The sequence below is a fragment of the Dermochelys coriacea genome, chromosome 3 (genome assembly GCF_009764565.3).
Source record: "Dermochelys coriacea isolate rDerCor1 chromosome 3, rDerCor1.pri.v4, whole genome shotgun sequence".
Lineage (NCBI taxonomy): Eukaryota > Metazoa > Chordata > Testudines > Dermochelyidae > Dermochelys > Dermochelys coriacea.
The window spans coordinates 174,073,136-174,098,062 of NC_050070.1; the positions used below are offsets into that span (position 1 = coordinate 174,073,136).

Consider the following 24,927-nt stretch of genomic DNA (forward strand, 5'->3'; position numbering starts at 1 on the left):
TCCAGACCAAGTCAGCAACCATGGACTTTGCTGGAGTTCATCAGCATAGAATAGACTTGGTATAAGTAAAGTAGTTATGTGCAAAAATAACTTACTTGATTTCATGCTTGACCAAGCATTAATTTAAACCAATATGTTAAGATAATGAGGAGGCTCTAGTTAAAATAAATGAAGGCAGTTGAACATTTTCCATGAAACTTTGCTGACCTTTTGATGAAAAGATAATGAAAATTTCAAGAAAAATGCATTTCATTTTTTGACCAGTGCTAAAAATTACCAAAGCCAAGAAGCTGAGCTAAAGCTTCCATTCCATCCCTAAAAGAGTACTTGTGGCACCTTAGAGACTAACAAATTTATTTGCGCATAAGCTTTCGTGAGCTACAGCTCACTTCATCGGATGCATTTGGTGGAAAATACAGTGGGGAGATTTATATACAAGTTGTACTCATATACTGTAGGATGTTCCAAACAGGTGGTAATGATAGTCTATTTTGCTCAGGATCTAGTGAATCTAGATTGATTTATGGTTTAGGCTCAAAATCCGGTGACATTTAGAAGTTTGGGCTGAGTTTCACTTTTAGTTTTAGGTTTGTTTGAACCTGGAACTCAGTGATGCCATAAAACCTCTCACCCCCATACAGCAAAACAAAATATCTGGCATGAATTTACAATGAACCAAACCCACTGAGATTCATATACCTCTGCCCAGAAAAATGATGATATACAAAACATTAGGTTTCAGAGTAGCAGCCGTGTTAGTCTGTATTCGCAAAAAGAAAAGGAGTACTTGTGGCACCTTAGAGACTGACAAATTTATTAGAGCATAAGCTTTCGTGAGCTGCAGAAGTGAGCTGTAGCTCACGAAAGCTTATGCTCTAATAAATTTGTTAGTCTCTAAGGTGCCACAAGTACTCCTTTTCTTTTTACAAAAAATTAGCACTTCCTTACTCGACAGACCTATTACTACAGGCCAGATTGTGAACCCCTTATGCATATTGGTGATGGATAGTCTCACTGACTTTAAGGAGACTACTTGAATGAGTTCCTGGTAACCAACTGGAAAATGGGAGGTCACAATCTGGCCCTGTGTCATATCTGCTTACTTTAGGGTCAAAATAATGTTACTATTTATTTATTCCAATTAGCTCTTCAGTGAGCAACCCGTGTTGGGAGAGAGAGACAGAGATGGGTACTAGTGTTGCTCATACAGAGAATTATTTCACTAAATTCTGGCTGAAGAACCTTGATTACTGGTGCTCATGTGTAAGCCAGATAGTACACAGCCAGGGTTTTGGTTTGGGTTGGGTTCACCGGACTGGCAGTTAAAGCTGAAAACCTGCATGTATTTGTACTCTGAGAAAATCATTTCTGGAATTACAGAGACAATAAATAGGGAAACCACACTTCGATGTTTGTAGTCACTTTTTACAGCATACCCACACTTTAAGGATGAAATTCAGACTGGGAGTTACCTCTGCCTTCACCAGGTATGAATGTGTGCCAAAGTATGGGATGCTAGGATGACCGTATTGGGTTTTGTGCACACCTAAGTTTAGCAATATAAATGTTGACTATTTCCTAAAGAGATCAGGAGAAGACACATAAACTTAATAATAATCTAAAGGATTTACATCATATAAAGATGTAAGGAGAAGGCTGGCAAGTTGAAAACTGTTGAAAAAGTTGAACTGGCAAGGTTAAAAAAAGAACTAGATACATTCATGGAGGATAGGTCTATTAATAGCTATTAGCCAGGATGGGCAGGGATAGTGTCCCTAACCTCTGTCTGCCAGAAACTGGGAATGGGAGAGAGGGGATGGATCACTTGATGATTACCTGCTCTGTTCAATCCCTCTGGGCACCTGGCATTGGCCACTGTCAGAAACCAGGACACTGGGCTAGATGGACCTTTGCTCTGACCCAGCATGGCCGTTCTTATGTTCTTATGAAATGCCGGCACACTAACTGACTGTAGCATGGAGCTGGCAGAGACACCGAAGAGGAGGAAGGTACAGAGAACATGCATCCAGGAATCAAAAAGCCTCTGAGACTGGGGAAGGCTACAAAATAATTTACTGTGGGGACTTCAACTCAAGACATGGAATAGCCATAGCTCTTGATAATAAAATAAAGGAAAGAGAATCAGCAATAGGTTAATGATGGTCAAGCTGACTTTTGAATGTGGCTTGCTAAACTTAGTTAGCACACATCCACACCAGTCTGGCTGTGGTAAGGATGAGAAGGTAAGTTTCTGGGAAATGCTAGGTGCTTCTCTTCAGAAAATTCCAGGAAATGAGGAAATAATTATCAGTGCCAACTTGAATGGACATGCTGGAAGAGGCATGGATATAGTAGAGGTCATAGTGGTTAGAGCTACGGAACTTTAAACGACGAGGAAAGCATATTGCAGCTGGCACAAGCTCATGACCTAGAAGTATTCAACACTTTCTTTACGAAAAGAGGTGAATATTGTACTTACAAGTGTGGAAAGACTAGAAGCCAGATTGACTACTTCCTTGTTTCCCTGGAGAAAATAAAAGATATAAAAGACTACAAGTTGATTGCAGGAGAGAGTCTTACTAGTCAGCATAGTTAGACCTCTCATTTTATTCTTAGAACAAACGTACAGTGAAAATCAAAGTGGGTAACACCAAAGATAAGGTGGCAAAAGCTACGGAGTAAGTATCAGGAATAACTGTGGCTGTACCTGCTCAGTCTCCTGTCACCCTAATGAGCACAATTGTGCTGCATCAGCGAGACCACCTAACTGAATGTTCTGCCGAATTGGCTGAGGAAGCTTGCAGCACTTCATTGGCTACTCAAAGCAGTTACCCACGACTGGGATAGCTCCTGCACCTGCTTGTTCCCAGCCCTGCTCCTGCCTTGGACCCAGCCCTGCTCCTTGCCTCACTCCAGGTAGCCCAGTTCTGACCCTGGGCTCCAATTCCTGACTTTGGCTCTGACCCTTGGCTCCAGCATCTGGCCCCTGACTCCAGTTTCTGACCCTAAGTTCTGACTCATGACTCTGGCTCTAGCATGTGACTATTGCTCCGTCCAATAGGCATGACTGTTTTCATCCTGGGCCCTGATAGTAAATCTGAGAAGGACTTTGGAGAGTTGGTTATGGAGAAGATGAGGTCAGCACCACATGTGGAAGGAGTGCATACATTTTGGGATTTTATGGCAACAAATATAGTGAAGAGTGTTAAACAAGTTATAGGTGAATCAAAAGGGAAAACCTTTATTCACAAACAATTGGTGGTGGAGTGAAGAAGTACAAGAAGTGATAAAAAAGATAAAAGAAAAAAGGAGTAGTAGCAAAGGAGACCCGGAACTGAGGAAATTGGCCAGAAATGTAGTTGCAAAAGCAAAGGTCTTTGAGGAACTTTACTCGAGACTTGGAACAAAAGATGGAGGGAAGAAAACCTGGGAAAGATGTACCAAAGATACAAAGGAGGTGAAGTTCTTCAAAGATGAAAGACACATAGAGAATCAATGGAAAAGGTATTGTTAACAGTTTTTAAGAGAAGATAATCCAAGCAAGCAATGTGACTTCAGAATGTTGAACTTTGATGTAGCGGAGCCGATCACACCAGATAAAGTTGCAAATGCTATAAAAGAAATGAAAAATAATAAGACACTAGGCCCAGATGGAATCCCTATTGAGGCATGAAAGAAGCTTGGAATAGAAGACATCTGCTGACATCTCTGTTCAGTTCCATCATGAGATGGGAAAAGATACCAAACACATGGAAGAGAAATATCTTGGTGCTGTTTTATGAGGGAAAAAGTGAGATTATAAAGCTGATGAGTCATACAGTGAAACTATGGGAGAGAGTCATTGATAAGAGACTAAACATGAAGTAGATATTAGCACAAATCAATATGGATTCATGCCAGGAAGACCTACAATAGATGTTGTGTGTGCAGTGAGGCAGCTAGTGGAAAAAAATTAGAGAGGAAGGGGAAAATATTCATGTGATATTCATTGATCAGGAAAAAAACCTTTTACTGAGTTCCAAGGGAAGTTATCTGGTGGTGTCTGAGAGAGAAAATGGTACCAGAACCATGGGTGAACCACAGGCTTGAGGAGGCTAGCACCTGGTTGACCTGCCACTTCTACCCAGGGCCCTGCCCCTCCCGCCCTTTTCCCCTGCCAGAGCCCAGAGGCCCCTCCCTGGCCAGCGCCTGCCCCACCCCCCAACCCCAGAGTGCCCAGCAGGCAGGCGGGCAGACAGCGCAGCCCCCAGCCCAAGCCCCGGAACAACAGCTGGGCAGACAGCACAGCCCGCAGCCCTGGAGCGCCAGGTGGGTGGGCAGTGTGAGCACCGGCTCCAGCTGCTCAGAGTCCCTGGATGCAGGCCAGCCTCCAGTAGTTCCAGCCCAGGGAAAGGGTGCCGGAGCCCTCTCAAAAGTGTGTGGACCCCCTCCCAAAGTGGAGGCAAAAGCAGTCCCTTGCCCATGTCCCAGGCCCCATGCACAGGGCAGGTGGATGGACCCAGGCTCCCCATGCGGCTCTCCCCAACCTGGTTTTGCCTGGGGGGGCCTTTGGAACCAAAGCCTGGCCATGATAAGAGCCAGGTGGGCAGCTGTGGGGACCCATGGAGGACCCTCTACCTGCCCACAGTACAGGAGCCTAAACAGCCCCCGGCTCATGTCCCCACCCCTCAGGCTCCCAGCCCACCTGGGGCAGGTGGAGAGTCTGTGACTCTGCGGCTCCTCACAGCAGTCCACGTGGCTCTTACCATGGCCAGGTTGCAACTCCGAGGCCCTCCCCACAGAGCCGGAGCTGCACAGGCAACTGTGGGGAGCTGGTGTGGAGTCACAGACACTCCTCCTGCCCCACGTGACCAGGTGGTGAGGGCACAGGCTGGGGACTGCTCTCAGCTCCCTCACACACACACACATCCTGAGCAGGTGGAGGGACCACCACGGCTCCCCACGGCTGCCCAGGCTCCCCAGCAGGGCTCCAAGATGGCCTAGCCAGGGGGTAGGGCCTCAGTGGGGAAGAGAATGGGAAGGGGGCTGGTAGGCGTCAGCAAAAAGTGGATGGGCCAGGCCTGTCCACTTTCAAAAAGTGTGAATGCTATGCCCCCCTAACCTCCCTGGTTCCAGTGCCACTAGCCTGGGGCCCTGGCCACATGGGAAGTAAGAGCCGCAGCAGAGCACAGAGGGAAGCAGGTCAGGGCTGGGGTGGAGTGTGGGTGGGGCCAGGCAGGCAGTTTGGGTAGGCGTAGCCTTCCCCTGCCTTTGATACCTGCCGTCCATGACCAGAACTTTATGTTTGGCTTGTTCAAGACATGCATGGAGGTGCAATGTCAATAGTCAGAGCTTCTAGTGGTGAAACAGACAACTATCAGTAAAGGTAGGAGTGCATCAGGAATCAGCATTGAGTCCTTTCATTTTTATCCACATTCTGGACACTCACATAAGGAACATACAGAAGGAGGCACCTTGGTGCATGTTGTTTGCTGATTATTTTCTCCTCACTGCATAAAATGATAGTTTAGACAAGGATCTTGATAAATGAAGAGATGTGTTAAAGACATGGGCTCAAAATAGGAAGAGGAGAAACATAGAATGGTATGTAGTTTCAATAATGTGAATACTGAAGAATTATTCTTGAAACTAGATGATCAGACAATACCGAAAACACAAAGTTTCATGTATCTAGGTTCCAGAATCCAGGGAAATGGAAGACAAAATACTAAATGCCTGGATCAAATGGAAAAAGATAAGGGTTGTAGTATGTGACAGGAAGATACGGGTAAGATTAAAAACGAAAGTCTAGGAAAAGGTTATCAGTCTGGTTTTAATGTATTGCACCTAGCGTTGAGCAACAAAAAAGAAATATGAGAAAATGATCCATTCCACAGAAATCTAAAGGTTGAGATGGATGAGTGGTGTAAGCAACAAAGACCACAGGAGGAATATGTATGTTGAGACAGGCTCAAAGTAACACTCATAAATGAAAAAAATGAGGGAGTGCAGGCCTAGTGGTTTGGTCATGTAAAGCTCAGTCTTGATAGCTTTGTGTTTAAAATAGTCGCACAGATCAAGACTGAAGGAAAAAGACCAAGGAAGAAGTGGTGAGAAGTAATAAAAGAAGACATGTTGGCATGTGGTGTGACAGAGAATACAACATTGAACAGAGCACTTGGGAGGGAGAGGACTCATAAAGCAAACGCCATTTTATGGAATGAATGCATGGTAGAAGAAGAAGGATGAAAGGAGTAGCAGAAATGTCTCAGTGACTCATGAAAACCTTCCAATACTAGAGCTTTTCCCACTAACCAATATGAACTAATTATTAGATCCAAAGGTATACAATTGCAGTTTTTCCTGTGTGTGCCCTATATTGCTGCTACTGCCTTACTACTTTGATTATAAACTGAGGTTGTTTATAATGATATAGGGTTTCTTGAAACTGGACTCTGTCAGACGGTTTTGCCACACTTCTGTAACTAAAGTCTGCTATGCATATTATATTGTGATTTGAAAACAATAAAAATGTTCCATTTTTAAAAGTTCCAGTACCATGGAATCACTGTTTCACATCTCACCAGAAGGTGCAAAGTGGGCAAGAGTAGGTATTGCAATATCTTTTAATGGATCAGTGACTAGATTACAAATAATTTCAAGAAAGGCCCTTCTTCAGAATTACCGCTTGTTTGTGAAGAACAGTATGCTTTCCTGTTTGTGTGTTTAGAACACTAAATCTCTCACCTCTATTAATACCCAATGTTTTCTTAGTCCCTTCACAAGTGTCCATTAGTATGTTCTAGGGTGACCAGATGTCCCGATTTTATAGGGACAGTCCCAATATTTGGGGCTTTTTCTTATATAGGTGCCAATTACTCCCCAACCCCGTCTCGATTTTTCACATTTGCTATCTGGTCACCCTAGTATGTTCCCCTGTTTTCAAACAGAGTGCATTAGAAAGGAACCAGTGACAGGCCTCGGCATGTGTGAAGAAAAAGATTGGTATATACTGTTGTTAAAAGTGTGTATCACTATTTAGAAGGGTGTAGCTGAAGGAGGACCTGCAAATTAAGGGCTCAACCCTGCAAATGTCTACTTTAGAATTTAGATTGGTGCCTTGCAACCAGCAAATCACAGTTCAATCCCTGATTGCAACTTGTTCCGTAGCAAAAGTATGCTGTACCGGCCCTATTCCCAGTGTAGCTTTCCTCCCGCTCTGGCCAGCACATTGGTGTGGGAAGAGGAATATCAGCCCTGAAGCAGCTCTTCTATCCTGCTTCTTCTCCTGCCTGCATTATGATCAGCAATATAGAGAACCTGCAAAGGAGAGTGAGGAGGCATCTCCTGCACTCTTATTCCCCTGCACAGGAGTATGGGCCACCAGCTCACAATTAGAGCCCTGTGGGACTACTCGCAGTAGTAAGAATTTGTCGGATCAGCCTCTAAGAAATAGCAATTTCAAGCGCCCCTTCACAGATTTTATACAGGAGTTGGGCAGGTTTATTGCATTCCCCTTTCACCCCAGTTTCATGTATATGTAAGATGCTGAAAGGGCTTTCCAGTTTCCATACAGCTACATACATACCATCCATACATCAGGGGATGGTAGATGCATAAGGTGTTGGAATAAGTAACATAGTTCTTGTAGTGTTTCTAAGGATAGAGCAAGTTACAGGATGTTCTTCTGTAACATTGTTCCTATTTGCTGTTAATAAATTACCACAACCCTGGCAAATGGAGCTTTTCTTCAAGAAAACCTAAAGATGCCACTCTCTGACTGCAGGTTAAAAGTACAGGCTACATAATTGGGGGAAAGAGACAGCAAGGAAAGGAGTGATCATTCAGTTGAATGCAGCGCATGAGTGATCAAATTAGTTCAACACTCCAGTGAAAAGTGGCATTTAAAGGGGATACAGCCTTCTGAACAATTTCATTTCATTTTAAAAAAAAAAGGTGTGGTACAAGCAGTTGTTATTTATCAGCTAGTAATGGGAACAAATATTGGTTTCAATAAATCACATTAACACTAAGATTCTGATATGCTTAGGGTATGTTTAAATGACAACATGAAGGTGTGATTGTAGCATGGGTTAGCATACCAATGTTAGCTTTAATGTAGCTAGCACTGGTAACAATAAGAGTGTGGCTGTCATGGCACCAGCTTCAGCATGGGCTACCAGAGTACAAGCCCTCAAGGGACCCTGGGTGGATACTCAGACTGCTAGCCCATGCTGAAGCTTGTGCCACATCTAGAGTGCTAGTGTTACCCATGCTAGCTAACTTAAAACTAACACAGGTATGCCTACCTGGCCTATGCTCACACCTTCACTTTGCAGCATAGACATAGCCTTAGTAGTATACTCCATGACTCCTCCCACTGATGTCAGTGGGATGTCACTAGTAGAATAAGGTGCTACTCAGTGTGAGGCAGGGTGTCAGAAGCTGGCTTCCCACGCCACTGGTTCTCCCTGTCACCTGTCCCCCCATCTTCCTCTTCCTCATCCAGCACCTTGTCCTCAGAGTTCACTCTGGTGGCTCTTGGTGGTGGCGGTGGTGTCACCACTGAGGATTGTGTGCAGCTCCCTGTAGGAGCGTCAAGTCTGTGGCTCTGCACCAGAGCGACTATTTGCCTCCCTTGCCTTCTGATATGCCTGCTGCAGCTCCTTGATTTTTACATGGCACGGTTGCATGTCCCTGTCATAGCCCTTCTCCTCCATGCCCCGAGCAATCTGGTCATAGATGTTGAAGTTCCTGCAGCTGGAGCAGAGCTGTGAGTGCACAACCTCCTCTCCCCAAGACCCAGGAGATCCAACACATCCTCTGTACTCCAGGCAGAAGTGGAGCTGGCATCGTCAGCTGGGCAGTTGCTATTTTGTCTCTCCTCCCCAAGCAAACAGGAAGAAAAATTTCAAAAGTTCCTGGGGCTTTAAAAGAGGAGGGGCATATACCTGTGTATCTGGCTGCAGGGCCACTGAGTCAAAATGGTGACCAAGTCATGATGGGAATTCTGGGACACCCCTTGGAGGCCACTGAGGTCAACATAAGCAACACAGGTTTCAGAGTAGCAGCTGGGTTAGTCTGTATTCACAAAAAGAAAAGGAGTACTTGTGGCACCTTAGAGACTAACAAATTTATTTGAGCATAAGCTTTCGTGAGCTACAGCTCACTTCATTGGATGCATGTAGCTGTAGCTCATGAAAGCTTATGCTCAAATAAATTTGTTAGTCTCTAAGGTGCCATAAGTACTCCTATAAGAAACACAGTGTCTTCACTGACCCTGCATCACCCTAACTACTTCAACCTAAGTGCTACACCTCTCATTTAGGTGGTTTTATTAGGTCGACCTAGCAGGCAAATTAAAGCAGCGGGAGGAGCATTGTAATGTAGAAACCTCCATAGTTAGGTCGATGTAAGCTGCCTTACATTGACCTAACTCTGTAGTGTAGACTACGGCTTAGGAGAGAACTGGGCTTTATGTATGCCTTATTGCTCAAAGAAGAATTTAAAAAATAACAAAGAACTTGAGCTGAACATTGTTTCTATTAAATCATGTTCACCAGGCCCTGTTTGAAACAGTCTAGAGAGCAGAAGCGGGGGTCTTGGAGGGCCTTCTTTCATGGTGTTGAATATAGACCCAGCTTGGGGATGATTTTGCATTAGGCACGGTGCAATACTCAAGCACACAAACTAATGCACGGGGCAGAGCACAGTACTACGAAGGTGTCTGGATCTTTTCCAGGTGCAAACACCAGTTCTAGCAATCTTGATGCCTGTGCAGATTTGCAAATCACGTCAAAGGTATTTTGAGTCAGCAACTGTCTCACCCGCTATTATGCCCTTGTAAGGAGCCAAGTGGGTTAAATAAATAATTAAAAAATGACCAGCAAAGTCATTTTCTTGCCCCCAATGTGTGAGACTTCGAATCACATCATAAATTACTTCAAAAGAAAGAGAGACTTCTGTGTGTCAGAAATGTTATCATTCAACAATGTGCTATGTTATTCAAGTTTCAGAGTAGCAGCTGTGTTAGTCTGTATTCGCAAAAAGAAAAGGAGTACTTGTGGCACCTTAGAGACTAACAAATTTATTAGAGCATAAGCTTTCGTGAGCTACAGCTCACTTCATCGGATGCATTTGGTGGAAAAAACAGAGGGGAGATTTATACACACACACAGAGAACATGAAACAATGGGTTTATCATACACACTGTAAGGAGAGTGATCACTTAAGATAAGCCATCACCAGCAGCAGGGGGGGGAAAGGAGGAAAACCTTTCATGGTGACAAGCAAGGTAGGCTAATTCCAGCAGTTAACAAGAATATCAGAGGAACAGTGGGGGGTGGGGTGGGAGGGAGAAATACCATGGGGAAATAGTTTTACTTTGTGTAATGACTCATCCATTCTCAGTCTCTATTCAAGCCTAAGTTAATTGTATCCAGTTTGCAAATTAATTCCAATTCAGCAGTCTCTCGTTGGAGTCTGTTTTTGAAGCTTTTTTGTTGAAGTATAGCCACTCTTAGGTCTGTGATCGAGTGACCAGAGAGATTGAAGTGTTCTCCAACTGGTTTTTGAATGTTATAATTCTTGACGTCTGATTTGTGTCCATTCATTCTTTTACGTAGAGACTGTCCAGTTTGGCCAATGTACATGGCAGAGGGGCATTGCTGGCACATGATGGCATATATCACATTGGTAGATGCGCAGGTGAACGAGTCTCTGATAGTGTGGCTGATGTGATTAGGCCCTATGATGGTATCCCCTGAATAGATATGTGGACAGATTTGGCAACGGGCTTTGTTGCAAGGATAGGTTCCTGGGTTAGTGGTTCTGTTGTGTGGTGTGTGGTTGCTGGTGATTGTTTGCTTCAGATTGGGGGGCTGTCTGTAAGCAAGGACTGGTCTGTCTCCCAAGATCTGTGAGAGTGATGGGTCGTCCTTCAGGATAGGTTGTAGATCCTTGATGATGCGTTGGAGAGGTTTTAGATGGGGGCTGAAGGTGATGGCTAGTGGCGTTCTGTTGTTTTCTTTGTTGGGCCTGTCCTGTAGTAGGTGACTTCTGGGTACTCTTCTGGCTCTGTCAATCTGTTTCTTCACTTCAGTAGGTGGGTATTGTAGTTGTAGGAATGCATGATAGAGATCTTGTAGGTGTTTGTCTCTGTCTGAGGGGTTGGAGCAAATGCGGTTATATTGTAGTGCTTGGCTGTAGACAATGGATCGAGTGGTATGATCTGGATGAAAGCTAGAAGCATGTAGGTAGGAATAGCGGTCAGTAGGTTTCCGATCTAGGGTGGTGTTTATGTGACCATCGCTTATTAGCACCGTAGTGTCCAGGAAGTGGATCTCTTGTGTGGACTGGTCCAGGCTGAGGTTGATGGTGGGATGGAAATTGTTGAAATCATGGTGGAATTCCTCAAGAGCTTCTTTTCCATGGGTCCAGATGATGAAGATGTCATCAATGTAGCGCAAGTAGAGTAGGGGCATTAGGGGACGAGAGCTGAGGAAGCGTTATTCTAAGTCAGCCATAAAAATGTTGGCATACTGTGGGGCCATGCGGGTACCCATCGCAGTGCCGCTGATTTGAAGGTATACTTTGTCACCAAATGTGAAATAGTTATGGGTCAGGACAAAGTCACAAAGTTCAGCCACCAGGTTAGCCGTGACATTATCGGGGATACTGTTCCTGATGGCTTGTAGTCCATCTTTGTGTGGAATGTTGGTATAGAGGGCTTCTACATCCATAGTAGCTAGGATGATGTTTTTAGGAAGATCACCAATGGACTGTAGTTTCCTCAGGAAGTCAGTGGTGTCTTGAAGATAGCTGGGAGTGCTGGTAACGAAGGGCCTGAGGAGGGAGTCAACATAGCCAGACAATCCTGCTGTCAGGGTGCCAATGCCTGCGATGATGGGGCGTCCAGGATTTCCAGGTTTATGGATCTTGGGTAGCAGATAGAATACCCCAGGTCGGGGCTCCAGGGGTGTGTCTGTGCGGATTTGTTCTTGTGCTTTTTCAGGGAGTTTCTTGAGCAAATGCTGTAGTTTCTTTTGGTAACTCTCAGTGGGATCAGAGGGTAATGGCTTGTAGAAAGTGGTGTTGGAGAGCTGCCTAGTAGCCTCTTGTCCATACTCCGACCTATTCATGATGACGACAGCACCTCCTTTGTCAGCCTTTTTGATTATGATGTCAGAGTTGTTTCTCAAAAAGAAAAGGAGTACTTGTGGCACCTTAGAGACTAACAAATTTATTAGAGCATAAGCTTTCGTGAGCTACAGCTCACTTCATCAGATGCATCCGATGAAGTGAGCTGTAGCTCACGAAAGCTTATGCTCTAATAAATTTGTTAGTCTCTAAGGTGCCACAAGTACTCCTTTTCTTTTTGCGAATACAGACTAACACGGCTGCTACTCTGAAACCTGAGAGTTGTTTCTGAGGCTGTGGATGGCACTGTGTTCTGCATGGCTGAGGTTATGGGGTAAGCGATGCTGCTTTTCCACAATTTCAGCTCGTGCACGTCGGCAGAAGCAGTCTATGTAGAAATCCAGGCTGCTGTTTCTACCTTCAGGAGGAGTCCACCCAGAATCCTTCTTTTTGTAGTGTTGGCAGGAAGGTCTCTGTGGGTTAATATGTTGGTCAGAGGTGTGTTGGAAATATTCCTTGAGTCTGAGACGTCGAAAATAGGATTCTAGGTCACCACAGAACTGTATCATGTTCGTGGGGGTGGAGGGGCAAAAGGAGAGGCCCCGAGATAGGACAGATTCTTCTGCTGGGCTAAGAGTATAGTTGGATAGATTAACAATATTGCTGGGTGGGTTACGGGAACCATTGTTGTGGCCCCTTGTGGCAAATAGTAGTTTAGATAGCTTAGTGTCCTTTTTCTTTTGTAGAGAAGCAAAGTGTGTTTTGTAAATGGCTTGTCTAGTTTTTGTAAAGTCCAGCCACAAGGAAGTTTGTGTGGAAGGTTGGTTCTTTATGAGAGTATCCAGTTTTGAGAGCTCATTCTTAATCTTTCCCTGTTTGCTGTAGAGGATGTTGATCAGGTGGTTCCGCAGTTTCTTTGAGAGTGTGTGGCACAAGCTGTCAGCATAGTCTGTATGGTATGTAGACTGTAATGGATTTTTTACCTTCAGTCCTTTCGGTATGATGTCCATCTGTTTGCATTTGGAGAGGAAGATGATGTCTGTCTGTATCTGTGCGAGTTTTTTCATGAAGTTGACAGATTTCCACTCTATACGGCTAAATTCAGTGCCTTGCATAATGACAGGTTTCAGAGTAGCAGCTGTGTTAGTCTGTATTCGCAAAAAGAAAAGGAGTACTTGTGGCACCTTAGAGACTAACAAATTTATTAGAGCATAAGCTTTCGTGAGCTACAGCTCACTTCATCGGATGCATTTGGTGGAAAAAACAGAGGAGAGATTTATACACACACACAGAGAACATGAAACAATGGGTTTATCATACACACTGTAAGGAGAGTGATCACTTAAGATAAGCCATCACCAGCAGCAGGGGGGGGAAAGGAGGAAAACCTTTCATGGTCACAAGCAAGGTAGGCTAATTCCAGCAGTTAACAAGAATATCAGAGGAACAGTGGGGGGTGGGGTGGGAGGGAGAAATACCATGGGGAAATAGTTTTACTTTGTGTAATGACTTTGTGTTATTCAAGTTAAAGAAGAAATGCAGAGAGGCTTTTTGACAGATGCAGAAACTCCTCGAGCAGTTAGAAGAAGCCTTTTCTAGGTTTATGTTATTATTTATCCCTTAATGAAAGAAAAGCCTTATTAATAATAACAACAAAATTTACATTTGCCCTTTAATTTGTTTTGCAGCCTGGTGGGTGGAACAACAATAACAACAACAAAGCAGAAACCAAAAAAAAATCACAGTTTTGATTCTTTTGAGCCCATAGTCAGAAGTACCTTAGTGGTTCCTTCATGGGGCAAACTAATCTGTGACAACTGTAGCTAATCTGATAAGAAGGATTGCATATATGCTAATATGCTAATATGAGCGAGCTCAGAGCAGTGGTACTGAAAATCATTGCCTCTTGAATGGGCCCTCATAGGTAATAGCCCTGGTAACATATGCGCATTTTAACACCCGCTTAACATTGAGAGAATGCATTAGCCTTTGTTGCTTAACACAGAGAAATGATTCTAATGGTGGGAATTTCTGCCTCAAAAGCGACATTCTTTCAGATGTGATGAAATTTGTTAATGGCCCAGACAGACACATAGCAAGGAAATGAGAGGAAAATTCAGTACTGCTTTTTTAGAACCAGTTACATGCACATATACATAATGAAAATCCTCCATTTATAGCCTCTCTGAGGGAATGCACAACGGAACAATCTCAGTGTGAAATGGAAGAAAAGAAAAAAGAAAGAAACTTTGTGCCAGTTCCTTAGCTGGTATAAATCAGTACAGCTGCCTTGGACTCTGTACCCAGATTTACACCAGCTGAGGATGTGGCCCAATATTTGTTCTTATATTTAACCCTGTGGGGCTGATTCATGAGTCCTGATATAGAATGGTGTAAATTACAACTCCTTACACCAGCCTGCCCCACTGCACCACAGGGAGATTCACTCTGAGGAAGAATAGGCACTACTGGGGGTAGGGAGATTAGTTTTAAGTTAAGGCTCAGTCTCCAGTAAGCCCTGTAGCTGAGGCTGTTGAGGGGATGCACTGAAACAGTGCACTCCCCCTCCCTCCCTGTCCTGGCTCTGCTATCTTTCTAGCCAACATTGCTCACCTGCCTGAGGTATGCTAATCACCCCTCTCTGGGCACAACTGCCCCCCTTAGACTAATGTAGACTCTGTGCCCAATTTTCCATTGTTATTCACCATGTGTAGAACTGCACTCCAGGCAAAGTGAGTATAAAACACTAGTAAATCAGAATGGTAGAGTATTAAACCCACTGTGCAATGGGGTAAAGGACAGCACAGCTCTTCCAGAGCGCTTTTCATCTGCAACTCTCAAAATGCTTTATTAACCCTGCTTTACAGATGGGGAAACAGATCCACATAGAAGGTCAGGCCCACATTTTCAGAAGTGGGTTCTGATTTTGGGAGTCTTTATCCTTAGGTATCCACGTATATATTTTTATTTATAGACCTAAATGAAAAACTGGACTCACTTTTTGCAAAAACTTTGTCCAAAATTGTGCCCCATATTTCTCTGATTTGAAATGTTAACAATTTTCTTTATTGAAATTGTGAATTAGGAAATTTTTCAACCAGCTCTATTTATCTATGTGTTGAGCTTGCTTAGGGTCGCTCTAGGCTTCCATTTTATGGCCTAGAAGCCCCTTGCAAAAAAACCTGTACGAATCAAAAGCAAGCAATGTCAATGTTAACTAATGGTGTTGCCATGAGGAGTCTCTCTCCTTACTTCCGTGCTACTCATTTTCCTATCATTCCCCTCAGCTTGCTCCCCTTGCTTGAATCATCTTCTGCACAAACCACATCAGCCATAAGAAGGAAATGTCGGCAGGTTCTGTTGTCTGTATCAGAAGGAAACTGTGTTAAAAGTTTAATATTCAGTCTTCGTTTGTGGCTGAGCAAATGGCTTCGTTTGTGGCTTAGTGCAAGTGGTTGTCAGAGGATTGGGGCAAAGGTGGCTCTAATCCTTCTTTACAGTTCCCCAATCCTGGACCTGGTATATCCTCTGGTGTACCTTAGAGCCATCTCAAGGCTGTTCTAAATTTCATCTACAGCCATGGCACCTAACAGGCTGTTGCACTCACTAGGGATTGTAGAGCTCTGGTCATGCTTCCATTTCCCCAGTCGCACCCCTGACATGGCCGCTGTCCTGGGAACTGTGTGAAGGACCAGTTATACCTGGTCTGTAATTCCCCTGGCGTTGAAGGATTTCCCAGGTGGCAGATTAAGCAGCTTTATAGCTCTGTGCACAGCTATGGCCGTAAAAAGGGGTCAGAGCTAGGGCCTGGTTCTGGCCTATGTCATTTAGAAACCTCCCCCACTCCCACCCATCTCTACCATCACAATCACCTCTGCCCTCCCTTATTGAAATGAAAACTCTCCCGAAGTGTTTCCCTTGCACAAGTATAATTGCCTCCAAATGAAAATTTTAACAAAACATGGCAGGGAGTCAGATGAGTCAGGTGAAAGAGAAGTTAACGGAATACAAATAATTTCATCACTAGAATAATTATTTGAATCCAGCCCAGGGCAATCATGATTAGCAAAGGCCCTGGCTTTAAAGTTCAGGTCCAGTTCCCCAATGTTTATAGATATTCAGATCTCCAGGATTTGGACCATCCCATTAGAGAAGTAGGAGTCAGTCACAAAGTATGGCTCCAGAGTTACCCAGGTGTTCCTGATCCAGCATAAGAATATAAGAATGGCCATACTGGGTCAGACCAATGGTCCATCTAGCCCAGAATCCTGTCTGCCAGATGCTTCAGAGGGAATGAACAGAACAGGGCAATTATCACGTGATCCATCCCCTGTCATCCAGTCCCACCTTCTGGCAGTCAAAGGTTTAATGTAAGTGACATACTTCACAGTGGTGTTGTGAGGCTTTAACTGATGCCGTGTAAGACTTAGGGACCCTGCTAAGCAGTATTATTTTGCTATCTTGGTCTTGTTTTATTTTCCTCAACTCAAATGGTGATAGAGAGCCAGAATGACCTTTCTGATCATTTCCAAATGTGTAAATGGCAAGTTCTCATTGCTTCCTTTCCACTTTGTTGCCTTTATGGATGCTATTTTCCTTTCCAGTTTTGAATACATAACAATTGCCCCCTACTGAACAGTGACAACATTTCCTCTCAGAGGAAGTTCTGGGAAGGAAGGTCACACATAAACTTCCACTCAGTACAATAGAGCAGACCAGAAACGTGGCCATTTTTTCAGGGCCTGGGTGAGGCTAACGTTGTCTTCCTGCTCGTGTAGTTCAGTGCTTATCGCGGTCCTGTTTCCCTGTAATTTAAATGTTTGCACAGCTTCTTGTTCATTTATATTTTTTCTCCTACAATGCAGATGTAGCCCGTTTTCCTGTTGCTGTGGAACACAGCGACATTTGCAAACACTGTTACATAAATGACCATCTGTGCTTTAAAAAAATGCTGATACGCAGGACTACAGTGTGAGAATTTTAGCTAATTGGAAATTTTTTTGCTCTTAATACTTCTGACACTTCCTGATAACCAAGGCAAAATGTAGAATCTCCTTGTTTCACAGGTTTCAGAGTAGCAGCCGTGTTAGTCTGTAGTCGCAAAAAGAAAAGGAGTACTTGTGGCACCTTAGAGACTAACAAATTTATTTGAGCATAAGCTTTCGTGAGCTACAGCACACTTCATCGGATGCATTTAAACAGTAAACAGTAGTTTACCTTGCTTGTCACCATGAAAGGTTTTCCTCCTTCCCCCCCCCCTGCTGCTGGTGATGGCTTATCTTAAGTGATCACTCTCCTTACAGTGTGTATGATAAAACCCATTGTTTCATGTTCTCTGTGTGTGTATATCAATCTCCCCTCTGTATTTTCCACCAAATGCATCCGATGAAGTGAGCTGTAGCTCACTGAAACTTATGCTCAAATAAATTTGTTAGTCTCTAAGGTGCCACAAGTACTCCTTTTCTTGTTTCACAGTACATCATGGACAGCAACCACTGCCACTCACAGGGAATCGAACCTTGGAGAATATTTAAGCAAACCCGGTATGAATTTCACCTGGCATTTTTTACATATAAAATTTACCCATGGTACACAGGGCCTCTGAAGTGATTTTCTTAACACTTAAGCCTTGCAGAAGACTGTGTGATCATGTAGTTAAAGATCGTACCTAATGGATAGGCACAAGGGGGCCAATTAAGGTAGCACAGGCCACCTTAATTCTGGCATTTCCTAATTTCTGAGAGCTTGATTTTGTAACCTTAATAATGTTCTTTTATTATAGTTTAAGTGTATTTTCCTCGGTTTCTAAAAAGCAAACTGAAAAAAAACCCAGAAGTTCCAGCATGTGGCATCATAATAACACACACATGGGTCACCAGCAGAGTTGGAATCTTTAGTTCTACAGTATAGACCTTTGGCTCTTGAGGGAACATAGTAACACACAGCAGTAGTAGGTTGTCATCCTCTATGCTGACCAGCACTAGAAGGGTTAGGACACTTTGCCATTGGGGTTCACAGCTACTTGCTGACAGCAGAAGAATTGTGAGGCTCAGGAATCACAGATTCCATTTTAGGCTCTAGAGGCATAGGTGCTGGAACTAGAGGTGCAGGGGGTGCTGCAGAACCCCCGGCTTGAAGTGGTTTCCATTGTACACAGGGTTACAGTTTAGTTCAGTGGCTCTCTGCACCCCCACTATAAAAATTGTTCCAGCACCCCTCTCTAGAGGTGACTGTGTCTCATGGGCACAGACTCCTCTGCATACTCCCAGCAAGTATGACCCCTTCTGCCTTGTCCCCTCTAACCTAGTTGTCCCACTCTTGTCTATTCCCTCTCTCCCAACCTGTCATCCCAGGCCAATTATCATCATTTGGTCTCAGACTTCTCCCGGCTACTGACTCTTAGTACCCCCATCCTCCCCATCTCCTTTCCCAGCTAATCCCAGTCTCCCTCCTCCAATTCAAGTAAGTTTCCCTCTCCCTCCTCCTGGCAGTTTACACTCCTAGTCTCCCTCCACCCCAGACTCCTTTTGGAAATTTACTCCCCCCACAGGCCTGTATGTCTGGCTCTTGTTCCTGCTGCATTCAAATCAGGCAGCTTTCTCTACCACATTGTCTGGTACAGCAGGGGGACAATTAGAGCACAGAAAAGACAGGCTCTCTGCTCTGTTCAGGTACTCAGACTTGGATCCAGCATTTCCCACAGCAGCCCAGACCTGCAATTGCAGAGAAAGTCCTGTTCAGCCCCGGGCTGAAACATGTGTGGTATCGACAGACTCTTCAGGGAATTCAGCTGCTAAAATATAAGGAATTTCTACTGAGCATGTGCAAAGTGTGATTTTTTTCAAAGGCTTATAAGTAGGCCAAAGTGGTCAGTTGTTCATGGGGATGACAAGAGGCACATCCCTGACAAAAAGGCCACCACCTACAACAAAAGTTCAAGTCCCTGCTTCAACGCAAGGGGGCCATTAGAGATTTTCAAAGAAAAGCTGGCCAGTTATTTTTTTTAGCATGGAGAAAATATGCTGTATTCTTGGAAATGGCTGATTCACTTTGTTGGGGGGGGGGGGGGAAGGAAAGCCTGAGGCAGATATCCAGCATGGAAAATTTCAGCCCAATCCATTAAATATTAGCAAAGTTATAAGCAACCGAAAACAGGGTCATATAATGGCTAGTGCTGGGCAATCTTAACAACAGGGGGGACTACCAGCCTCGTCTATGATATGCGTGTACACACACACACACACACACACACACACACAAACTTTTTCCAAATATAGGTACCTAAAGTGTACTCACAAAATAAGCACATTCATGGGTCAACAAGAAAAGTGTCTACAAAGCAAACATTTGTGGATGTCAAACAGCTAATTGCATGCACAAAAGAGAACTTGTAAACTTACAAACACTAAATGTTTATACATGTGTGGCCTGTTGCATGATCTTTCTCGTGCATATTTGTGCTTTGCATATGCAGTTCTCTCTCTAGCCCTATACAATACATGTGCACATTTTCAGGTGCCTTTGTTCAAAATGTAGCCCACTGAGTCTTGTTCATTAGTGACTGAAATTCTGGCAAATGTTTTTGAGCACTTCTAGAGAAACTATCCCATTGCCACATTATATGAAAGGTTTTCATGAGTTACAGAACTTGATTGTGTTCATTCATAAATAAACAGCATTAATACTACATACAGCAAGTAATCATGACAAGGAGGAGAGATTGTTTCCTACATTCAAAGCTAGACCTGAGCAATTCGATTTAAATCTCACAGGTAGAAAAAAATCTAATTTAGTTTCTTTCCCCCACGCCTCACCCCACAGACTAAGAGCTTTGTAGCCTCAGGGAAAGAACATGGCCCTTTATACACTTCCTGAAAGCTAAGCAGTTGACACACACATACCTATTATTACTACACAGTATTTGTGGCACAATATTCCACACAATATTTGTGGCATTCCTTTTTTTGTTGAATTGAACAAGAGTTCTTTCTGACTTAGTTATGCAAGTCTGATCCCTTTGCATAGTAGACCTTGTAAAAAAACTATTTGCCATGCCCATAGGAGAACAGACAAATTGATGTGCCGTCCTTTAAATAAGATTTCCCTGCCTTGCATTACCAGAAGAATTATTTTAGAGTAACGTCAGGCATGCTCGATAAGCAGTTCAGTAAAAATAATGGAGCTCAAATGTCACATTCAGTCATTTGCCTCTACTTCAGAGTAAATATTTTGCCACTTACAGAGGACTCATTGGACATAAATCCTTCATTCCATCATGAAGCATCTGGTAAGAAGGTAAGCATTCTGTAGAAACATTACCTTTTCTAAAGCAACATGGATGTTCTTTATTTCTTTCTGGAAATACAGAGAGCATCTGAAAGTAGTTAGTAGCTCAACTACCATATTTGCTGAGACAGCAAAAAAAAAAAAAAGGAACCTGGAAATATCCCAGAAGGGCTGAGGTTTACATTAATTAGTCAATTCCCAGAGCACTGCTTGTATTGACAGGGTTCCATTATTGTTCGGTTTCCCTGGTTAACAGGAGAAAACAGCACAAAATATAAATATGTACATTTAAACAGCTCAGAAATGGCCAAGGGGATGGGGCTGTGTGGAAGCTGTAGTTGACCAAATGAACATGCAGGGCCTGATTCAGATCTCACTTTCTCCAGTGTAAATGCAAACTGGATAAAATCCTGAAGACCAAAGTCATCCAAGCTCCATTTTCTTTTCTCCCAAAGGGGATTTCATTCAGACTGTTGAAAGCTAGCAACTAAACTAGATCTAGTGAAAGGCAAGTCTAATTGCTTTCCTTTAGAGTCTTGGATATTAGAATGATTAGACTCAGTCCAGTGGGCTCCAGCTCATGCAGATGAGGAAGGGCAAGGCTGCCAGAAAGCTGCCCTAAAGAGGGGGCAGTTAAGAATTCCCCCTGTCACTGAGGATTCCTTGAGTAGCACAACCTGGCCGAGCTGGCTCTATGCCACTCCCCACCCCTTGCGTAGGGGGCGGTTACGAGATCTGGGTAGGGGTTAAGGTGGAGTGCATGGCTCTCAGCCAGTATCACTGGCTGCAGGCAATATAACTTGGAGCAGTTTTAGGGTTGCTCTAAGTTATGCTAGGGGTCAGTATGACCAATGGCTTAGCCAAGATTTGGGGAAAGAGAATTGTGCTGTAGATCCCTCACCCTTACACCTCTGAGTGCACACTCAGTGCAGCTGAGGGATGTGCATATTATTTATATAGTGGCACTATGCATGTGGTATTTTATAGGTATATAAGAATACAAGGATCCTGGCTTGAACATCTTAAATCCAGGTCCTGGTTCCTGTGAGTTGCTAATTTGCCTCTTGCAAGGTCCTACTGAAAGACAAGATCAGGTCCAATGCTGGCTGAGGTATAGACAAAGGTGTGGGGGAGGATCTGGATGTAATACTGAAGAATTGTGTTTTGCATGTGTCTTGTTAGTTCCAAGGAGGTTTGTTCTTCTGTTATATTTTATACTTGTATTGAAATGCTATTGAATTACTGAATTATTGAAACTTTAGGTGTGAGGCATGAGAGAGGCATTGCCAGCGAGCAGTTCAAATCTAAAAAAAAGAATGAGTTTCGAGGAGGATTTGAAGGAGGTCCTGCCTTATATTGAGCCTTTGAATGAAAAAGCCTCTTTTTAAGTGGTATAAGGAGATACGCTTTCAGCACAGCTCACACTGAAGGGGTTCTGCATAAAGGACCTGATCCAAAGCCCATCAAAGTCAATTTGAGTCTTTCCATTGATTTCAATGGGCTTTGGATCAAGTCCTAGCTGCCAACCCAATGTGTGACATTCAGCCACAATCAACATTTAACCTAGAACAATCCACTCAAATGCATAGTACTCTAAGTAATATCTATCTATATTCTTACATCTCTATCTGTTTCTGAACAAAAAAATTCGTTCTTATTTTTCCGAAATGAGTTCATCCAGTCCTGGTTTAAAAAAATAAAAGCAGTAAAGATTTTTGAGGTGATATTTCCAAAAGTGAGTTAAATTATTTGGAGAGGGAAGAATGGAGGAATGGGGTGTGAACACCCTTTAGCTAAACTAATCTAAACTAGTTTGATTGTAAATTGTGTCAAATCATTTCCCCAAACTGAGACTTCCATATGCCAGTTTTTTAGCCTGGGTCTAATACTTACAGTCCTGTTATAAAACTCCAAGTAAAGGATCTAATGTGGAACTTTTGACACAACATTAATCCAGACTGCAAAACCTGAGCTGCTAGCCTCTCTGTTTCTTGTGCTAGTCAATGAAAAGTCACTTCCTATATGAGCGGTGAGGCACAGAATTACTGCAATCCTAAAATGACCTTAATTAAACCACAATCTTCTCATATCCTCTTGGTTTTTTTCAGGGATGAAATTTCAAAGAACCAATACATTGAAACTAAAAAAGTAATTAACCAACTGGCTCTTATTACTCTTATAGCTTAATCCTGAGAGCACCCTGTATCCTCACTGAAAGCCAGGAGCATGGAAGGCACTTAGTACCTCACAAGATGTGCACACCACCATATGGGATTTGGCCCTTGAGGATCTGGGCGTTAGTCCTCGCTGCTTTGTTTTTCGCTCATTGTCCAAAAGTGCGCACAAGCACCTTCATTGTTTTGCTTTTTAACTTTGTTTCTGGGATTTCAGGTAAAGCTTTCAAAATTATGATTCTCAGCTAGATGCTCACAGTAGATTTAATAAGAATTATATTAATTCTTATGAATTGGTTCAATAACTATGTAATCAATGTATCAATTGATTACATAGGCAGTATTCCTCTGAAATTAAGATTAATTATCATTTTAATATACAATATATACCTGCTATAGAAATACTTGCTTAAATAGATTGCCTACCTATGTCCTTAATTTACTATCAGTGACTTCCAAAAGCCTATTACTTAGGGATCACCAACTATGTGTTGTTTTACTTAAAAGACTATTGATATTATTATTAACATAGAATAATTGTCTCATTAACTCTAAATTAGATGTGCATCTGGGAATCTTAATACATTTAGGACCAGATCCTTGAGCCCCCTTAGAAGATCTGGCCCTAAATTAGTTCATGAACTAAATTAAAACCAAACATATATTATTTGCATTACGGTAGCCGTTAGGCGCTCCAGACAAGATCTGTGCCTTATTGTAGTAGGTGCTGTACAGATACATAGCCTCTGCCCTGAAAAGTTTCTGATCTAAAGAGATCAGACAGACAAAGAAAGGATATCATCACCATTTTAATAGATGGGTAACGAAGGTACAAAGATTAAGTGATTTGTTCCAGACACACAGGGAGCCTTTGGCAGAACCAAGAATCAAACCCAGATCTGGTGCTTTAAGTACAAGACCATATTACAATACCAGCTGACTTCTACATAGTGATTTGCTCCTTGGCATTATGTTCTAATAATTCTTTAGTGGGTAAAGGAACAACCAGTCCATTAAAGTCAATGGAAAGACTCCCCCAGACACCAATTAAAATTACATTTAGACCTAACTTGGAGATTTCTGTGCATGAAAAGCTAGCAGGATCAGACCAATAGTTCTATTGCTGTGTACTGTGTAATACCTTCCAATTCTGTTTTAGTTATTTCCTATGGGAATTCTTGCAGTTAGGTTGCCTGTTCAAAAAGAAATGTGTTTTAAAAACTCACTTAAAATATAGCATGCATCTTCCCTCCAGCAGTCAACATCACTTTCCGTTGATCAGTAGACTCTGGCAATGAAAGCTTGTGCCTCTCATAAATTGTAGTAAATTGTGTGCTGGTGGCTGATCCATTGTTTATATGATTAGTCACTCTTTGACTAATATAAGGGGTAGATATATCATTTTATACATTTCAGATAAACTCAGTTTGTTTTCTGGTGGTTAATGATGACCAGTTATCTATAAACCAGGCTAATTTTATTTCCTAGAAAACTTTTTCCAAAATTCCAACATCATTCAGAATGAACAAAAGCTTTTTCTTTTTCTTCCTTTCTTTTAAAAGGAGGGATTGGTTGTATTGAACTAACAAAACTTCAGCTGAACTAGAGCTTTATAAAACTTGTGACTAGTTCTGGGACCCGAGCCAAAAATCAAACCAACTGCACACTTTATAGGGGTGAAAGGTTTTACTGGCCAGTCTGGTTCTTCTCCAAAATTGATTCATTTCACATGTAAAAGTAAATGGAAACAAACATTGGTGGTACCATTAAAACTGCCATTCCCCCCACCTCTCAACCTTCTTTGGAATAAGCCAAAGAAAGAAATCTGCATGCAAAAGAATCAGAGATGGGAGGGATAACAATACCAAACCACATTACATCTCTCTCTTGAAATTCCAGTCAGCCCACTGAGACCTCCTTATAATTATTTACAAAATGTGTTATTGATTTCTAGGGAGAAGGGCCCAGACAAACAAAAGCCAAAAAGGATCAGTAATTATAAAAAGATGCTTTGTGTTCCCCTTCAGTCTTCTTTTTCTTGGTAGCACTAAGCAAGCGCTAGGCAGCACATTGATTCATTGGAGTGTACCTGATCATCACTTTGGATCCAGTCCTGAAGTCTCCCACTCAGTTCTGATTGGGGCAAAGCTCCCCCTGATGTCAATGGGAGTTGTGCCTAAATAAGCTGTGATGTGTTGGAGTAGGCTCCTGGGGCCCCTTGCTAAAAGTTACATTGTGCACACTGCTACGGGAAAGCATGTGTGGATTATTATTGCCTCTTCCAGCTCCCATTCATTTGTTTGTTTCATCCACTGATTGCATCTTGTAATTAACCAAGATTATAAGCTAC

General features: G+C 42.9%; 1 long non-coding RNA gene across 1 annotated transcript in view; it reads right to left on the reverse strand.

Annotated features, from left to right (window-relative positions):
• LOC122459531 overlaps positions 1-24,927 on the reverse strand; it is a 59,626-nt gene that overhangs the window by 21,700 nt on the left and 12,999 nt on the right. The gene's annotated exons all lie outside the window — the stretch shown is intronic.